General features: G+C 42.7%; 1 pseudogene; it reads left to right on the forward strand.

Annotated features, from left to right (window-relative positions):
- The first annotated feature begins 5,635 nt into the window (after positions 1-5,635).
- LOC110221577 (splicing factor 3A subunit 3-like) lies at positions 5,636-7,126 on the forward strand (annotated as a pseudogene).

Below are 7,126 nucleotides of genomic sequence, written 5' to 3' on the forward strand. Positions count from 1 at the left end.
CTCCTGTCCCTGCTCAGTAAACACCAGTAGCTCTCTATTGGCTATAGAATAGGATACAAACTCCTCTATTTTGCATTTAATGCTCTTAATAACCTTGTTCCTTCCTTTCACACTTTATTATAGTCCTTACATTACTTTCCTTCTTGTGGTCTTTGGTTCAACCAAACTGATCTTTCTCCTTCTCCCCCAGGACACTTCAGCTCAATCACTGGCTGTCTCCCCGAATGGAATGCTCTGTCTCTTCACTTCTGCCTCTTAAAAACCCTATTTTCCCTTGCAGCTCGGATCAAATGCCATCACCTACATGATGCCTTTCATGATCTCCCCAACCATTTATGCATCCCCAGCCAACAAAAATATGTCTATATCATACATATATATGATATAGAGAGAGAATATAAGGTCCTTTATGACAGGGATTATTTCACCTATCATTTTTTGTATCCATATTGTGTATCCCCTGCCTAGCACATCAGAAGAGTTCAACAAATTTTGGTCATCCAGAATCATAGTGTTATTATAGGCAAGATCCAAAGCCCGATCTTCTGTCTCCACACCCATTGTTGTTTCCACAACCTCACACTACTTTTCTGCAGAAAAGAAGGGAACTTTAATGGGAGCTTTTGTTCAGACCCTGATGTTGGTTATGCATTCAGAACTTATCACTTTCCTTTGAGGAATACAGAATTTTTAAAAGGCAAATAAGAATTTAATTGCCTGCTGTGTGCCAGATACTACACTAAGCCCTTTTTACAAATGTTACCTACTTTGAACCTTACAACAACTCTGCAATTTAAAACTGAAGAAACTAAAGCAGAAAGTCAGAGGTCAAGTGACTTGCCCAGAGTCACACAGCTAGTAAGTAGCTGACATCAGATTTTAAGTCTGGTCGTCCTGACTCCTGCCAAGTACTCTACCTACTATCCAGTTATCTCATTTTAGAAGATTCTTTGTAATAGGCAGAAAAATGCAGAATCTTTAATGGGACATCAACCTATAAATGGAAATTCTCCTTAACATGGAACGAATAACATGAGAAAGCGGAGCCCTTAATAGCACCAAGAAACAACTTGAGGCAAAAAAAATAAAATGGAAGCAACCTTTGGTTCCACCGCCCCTATCTGTTCAACGCCCTCTTCTCTTCCTACAATCACTTCGTCCTCAAAACTTTGCCAGCCTTCTTAGTGGTCCAAAAGGTTTTTTTTTAACATGTGTTTTTAAAACTTTGGGTTACACATTTTCTCCCTTCCTCCCTTCCCCACTCACCCTCATTGAAAAGGCAAGCATCTAGATACAGGTTATAGATGTGTAGTCATGCAAGACACTTCCATAGTAGTCATGTTGTGAAAAACTAAGTATATTTCCCTTAGTCCTATCCTACCTCCCATTTATTCTATTCTCTCTTTTGACTCTGTTCCTTTTCAGAAGTGTTTGCTTCTGATTATCCCCTCCCCCAATCTGCCCTCCCCTCTATCAGCCCCCTGCTCTCTTGTCCCCTTCCCCCCTTATTTTCCTATAGGTAGGATAGATTTCCATACCCCATTGTGTATGTTATTCCCTCCTTAAGCTAAATCCTATGAGAATATGATTCATTCATTCCCTCTCACCTTCCCCCATTTCCCCTCCACTGTAAGAGCCTTTTCTTGGGGCAGCTAGGTGGTACAGTGGATAGAGCACCGGCCCTGGACCTCAGTTCAAATCCAGCCTCAGACACATAACACTCACTAGCTTGTGTGACCCTGGGCAAAATCACTTAACCCCATTGCCTAGCCAAAAATAAAAAGTCTTTTCTTGTCTGTTTCATGTGAGATAATTTGCCCCATTCTACTTCTCCCTTTCTCCTTCTCCCAGTATAATCCTCTCTTAGTCCTTAATTTTATTTTCCAGATATTACCCCTTCATCTTCAACTCATCCTGTGCCTTCTATCTATCTACACATACACATAATTTTTTCCCTCCCACTACCCTAATACTGACGAAGGACTCATGAGTAACAAACATCATCTTTCCCTGCAGGAATATATACAGCTCAACTTTAAAAAGTCTCTTATGATTTCTCTTTCCCATTTAACTCTTACATGTTTCACCTGAGTCTTGTATTTGAAAGTCAAATTTTCTATTCAGCTCTGGTCTTTTCCTCAGGAATGCTTGAAAGTCCCCTATTTCATTGAATAACCATTTTTTACCCTGAAGGATTACACTCAGTTTTGCTGGGTAGGTGATTCTTGGTTGTAATCCTATCTCTTTTGCCCTCTGGAATATTATATTCCATGTCCTTGAGTCCCTTCTTCAACATAAGGATATTCATGTCTTAATAAATGTTAAGAACAACTCTAGGTACTTTGTCAAAGCACTTGTAAGAGATATTTTTAACTGGGGCAGGGGGAGAGAGGGGATCCTTCCCAGAGTATCAGCACAAGAGAAGACCTTAGAGGGCATCTAGTCCAAACTCTTCATTTCATAGCTGAGCAACCTGAGCTTCAGAAAAGTTACATGAGGGGGCAGAGCCAAGATGGCAGAGCTGTCCCCCAAACCCCTCCAAATACTCATAAAAAATGACTCTAAACAAATTCTGAAGCAGCAGAACCCACAAAAAGAGTGAAACAAATTTCCAGCCCAAGACAACCTGGATGATTGATCAGAAAGGTGTATCACACTGGGCTGGGAGTGGAGCACAGCACCACAGCAAACCTGGAGCAGGCTTCAGAGGACTGAATCACAGACAGCTGTGGAGGTTTCCAGGCTCCTCAATCCACTAATGCCAAAGAAAACTTAGAAGGCCAGTGGCAAAAGTCCGTTTCTGTCGGTGCTGAGAGAGGAAGACGGGGTCTCAGCTCCATTCCCCAAGAGCGTGGCCCTGTGGGGGGGCAGCTGCTTCCTGAACTTCTGGCCCACAGACTGAGGGGGAATCAAGTGGCTGTTCAGAGAGGGATTGCAGGGATCTCTTTGCCAGTGCTGAGGCAGGAATCTCTTGCTTTGCCCATGTTTGGATCTGGGTCACAGTTCTCAGCGGCAGTGCTGGGGTGAGGAGGAGTGCTGGCATGGTGGAGCTTGTAGTGGCTGTGGACAGGAACCCCTCCTCACAGTTACAGGACAGAAAGGAGTACTTTCGGTCACAGGCCAGGAAAGGAGTAAACATACCACCTTGGAAGAACTGAAAATTAACAGGTCCCTAGAAGTATCTCTGAAAACAGCTGTACAAATCCCCAAAGCTTGGGACAGTACATTCTCCACATTGGAAGCAGACTTTTACCTTAACAAAGAGTTGAAAACTCAAGTAATTGGCCAGGATCATGAGCAAGCAGTGCAAAAAGAGTCAGACTATATTATCTTACTTTGGTGAAAAAAAAGATCAAAATATACAACCAGAAGAAGACAATAAAGTCAAAGCTCCTACATCCAAAGCCTCCAAGAAAAATATGAATCAGTCCCAGGCCTTGGAAGAGCTCAAAAGGGATTTTGAGAAGTAAGTAAGGGAAGTAGAGGAAGAACTGGGAAGAGAAATGAGAGTGATGCAAGAAAATCATGAAAAACAAGTGAACGGCTTGCTAAAGGAGACCCAAAAAAAAATACTGAAGAAAATAACACCTTAAAAAAATGGCCTAACCCACATGGCAAAAGAGATCCAAAAAGCCAATGAGCAGAAGAATGCCCTAAAATGAAAAAGTGGCCAAATGGAAAAGTCCAAAAGATTACTGAAGAAAACACTTCCTTAAAAATTAAAATAGAGCAATAAGAAATCAAGACAATGTAAAACAAATCCAAAAGAATGAAAAATTAGAAAAAAAATGTGAAATATCTCATTGGAAAAACAACTGACTTGGAAAATAGATCCAGGAGAGAGAATTCAAAATTATTGGACTATCTGAAAGCCGTGATCAGAAAAGTTAAATGATCTGCACAAGGTCACATAGTTCAGTCAGTAGAATGTGAGACCAAGGCCAGGTCATTCTCCCTTCATTGCCACAGAAGGGAGTTTCTCCAGTCACACTATGCAAGAAACACTGGAGCCAAGTGCAGACAGTGCTAGATTTGGTGTCAGAGAGGTGGGGAAGCTCTGCTAGCTGTGTGACCTTGGGCAAGTCACTAGAACAGGGGTTCTTAAGTTTATAAATTGAGGGTGTTTATCTACAACATAGGTTCTTAACCTGGTGTCCATGGACTTGTTTTAGAAATATTTATTTTTATAAACATATTCCAATATAACTGGTTTCCTTTGTGACACCATGCATTTTGTTTTTGGTGTTTAAAGGCATTCTTTTGAGGAGGGTCCATAGGCTTAGCCAGACCAACAAAGAGGTCTGTTTGGGACACAGAAACAATAAGGAATTTTTGCTCTAGAAGACCTCAAAGGTCCCTCTGACTCCCCAATCCTAGGACCCTCTAAAGAACCCCTCCCAGTTCCCCTGCTTATAGATCTATACCATGGGACATACTAACAGGACAGTGTGCTGGTGGTAGGGGGCATCTTGGGAGCAAGGAGGCATAATGATTTACCATTAAAAAAACTTAAATGAGGTCAGATGCCAAAGCTAACTAAGAGAAAAACAAACCAAAAAAAGGAGAGGGGGAATGTTTGTCTCCTTACAAGTTCTGTGCCAGCAGGCAGCCCTGAGGCATGCTTCTAGGGGAGCCAGTACCTCACTCTTGTGGAGATGAGGCCTTGGCAGGCTGTTTAAGATGCTCTTGCCTAAAATACTTGCTTGGCCTCTGGCATAACAACAGCCCTCTGTTTCCCAGCACAAAGTGTGTGGGCTCTCTCTGCCCTCACCTGCCTCACCCTAGCCTTACCTAGGCCATTCCTCTCTCCCATGGATCTATGCCTAGGCTGACAGCTTCTTGTAAAGACAGAGAGACATCAAGAAGAGACTCAGATGCTTTCTGCTTATGAGACTCTGGGCAAGTCATTTCCCTTGTCTGAGCTTCAGGTTCCTTCCAGATCTAAATCCTAGGATTCCATAAAATACTAAGATGACTTAGAGACAGCTAAGTGTCACAGGTGGCTATGAAGTTAGGGAGACCTGAGTTCAACTCCTGCTTCAGACACTACCTGTGTGATCAAAGGCAAATCAGTTTTCTCATCTGTTAAATAGAGATGACAACAGCACCTACCTCCTAGGTTGAGATGGTATTGTAAAGCAGTTTGCAAACCTTAAAGTGGTATATAGAGGTGGGCCTGGAGTCAGGAAGCCCTGAGGTCAAATCTAACCTCACTTATTAGCCCTGTGACCCTGGGCAAGCCACATAACCTCTGCTTGCCTCTATTTCCTCCTCAACAAAATGGGAATAACTTCTACCTGCCTCATTTTCCTCCTCTACAAAATGGGGATGATTTACTTCACAGGGTTGCATGAGGATTAAATGAGATAACACTTGTATGTGTGCTTAGCACTGTTCCTGGCACATAATACATGATTAATAAGTGCTTGTTTCCTTCCTTTTGGTCAACTTTCCTATTAAAAAAAAAAAAGACTTCCGGAAAGGGTGGAACCTTGGAGCAGAAACTTGGTGTCCTAGAGGGCAAGGAACAGGAGACTGAGAGCCTTGAGCTGGGCTGGTGGTGGCAGCAACTTCCAGCAGTGACTTTAACTTCCGGCTACAGCAGCTCCTGTGAGGCAGAGAAGGCATAGAGAAGATGAAGATGATCTTGGAGCCCCAGTGGTGCTACTTTGAAGAAAAGGAGCAGCTCATAGACGTCATGGCCAAAGAAATGCTTATTAAGGTGCCCATGTTCAGGATTCAGATTAACTCAGACATCAAATACAGGCTATGCTGGACAGGTTTATGGAAGTCAGTAGGAATCTGAAAGGTTTGTATCATGACTAGGATAGGTTAAGAAAGGAACAGCTCAGTACCATTTCAGGACCAAATGAATTTGCAGAATTCTAAAATAGACTCAAACAGATAAAAGAAGCATCCACCAGAAGCATCCAAATGAGATTTGTGTGCCAATGTCAGTGGAATTTGAAGAGCTCCTGGAAGCCAGAGAAGATCCTAGTGAAGATCACAAAACTTTGTGAAGATCTTAGATGAAGAAGGATATGGCCTTTACCTGGATCTTCATGACTGTTACCTTAAGTGTATTAACTTCAAAGTATCTGAGAAACTGGATTACATTATGTAACACCTCTCTATCTCTGACCAGTTATTTGATCTTCCCACAGAAAGGAAGAATGCAGACTATAAGAGGTGCCTGGAGATGGTACCTAAGAATCTCCAGGACTACACAGACAGGGTAAAGTTCCTAGAAGATCAGAATGAGCTGTTTGGGAAGATTCCGAATGATTTGAGAAGTGGGACAATGGTGACTTCCCAGCTGGCCAAAAGAGATAAACAGCTCTCTTTTGACCCACAATGGAACCCATCTTGACCTCTCTGCATTTTCCTTCTGGGAAGAATTGGCCTCCTTGTGCCTGGACAGACTAAAATCTGCACTCTTGGCTTTAGGATTGAAATGTACTGGGACACTGGAAGAGGGAGCCTAGAGACTGTTCAGCACTAAAGGCAAGCCCCTGGAATCACTTGATTCATCTCTATTTACTAAGAATCTTAAATCAAAAGGAACCAAGAGGGTCAATGAGAGAAACAAAGACACTGCTTTTCTTGAAGCCCAGATCTACAAATACGTAGATTCTTGGGGAGTACCACCATCTCATATGAAAATATGCAACACAAACAGGCAGGGACAGAAGAGGAAAGAGAAGAGGCAGAGCAAAGAAGTGAGAGTGAAAGTGAAGATGAAGAGAACAGATTATTAAAAACCCCTGAAATCTGCCCCTGGGTTAGGATGGCGAGCCTATTTCTTACTGGCTGGATAAGCTAAGTGGCCTCAATATAAGCTATAACTGACATCTGTGGGAAGTACACCTACTGAACACCCAAAGGCTTCCCGGGGCACTTTGCAGAACAGCTTCATGTTCGTGCCATGAGGTGTGTGGGCATTCCAAATACAGCTCACTTGGCTGATGTGACCCAGATTGAAAATGTTGTCTCTCTGTAGGCCAGGCTGAAATTGTAGAAGGCTTCTGAATGGTGGCAGCCTGACGCTGAGCAAGAGTGTGAGGATGCCAGTGGAAATGCTGTGAATAAGATGTGTGAGAACTTGAAGTGCCATGGACTGCTCTAG

Source organism: Phascolarctos cinereus, unplaced genomic scaffold, assembly GCF_003287225.1.
Source record: "Phascolarctos cinereus isolate Bilbo 61053 unplaced genomic scaffold, phaCin_HiC Scaffold_4;HRSCAF=312, whole genome shotgun sequence".
NCBI lineage: Eukaryota > Metazoa > Chordata > Mammalia > Diprotodontia > Phascolarctidae > Phascolarctos > Phascolarctos cinereus.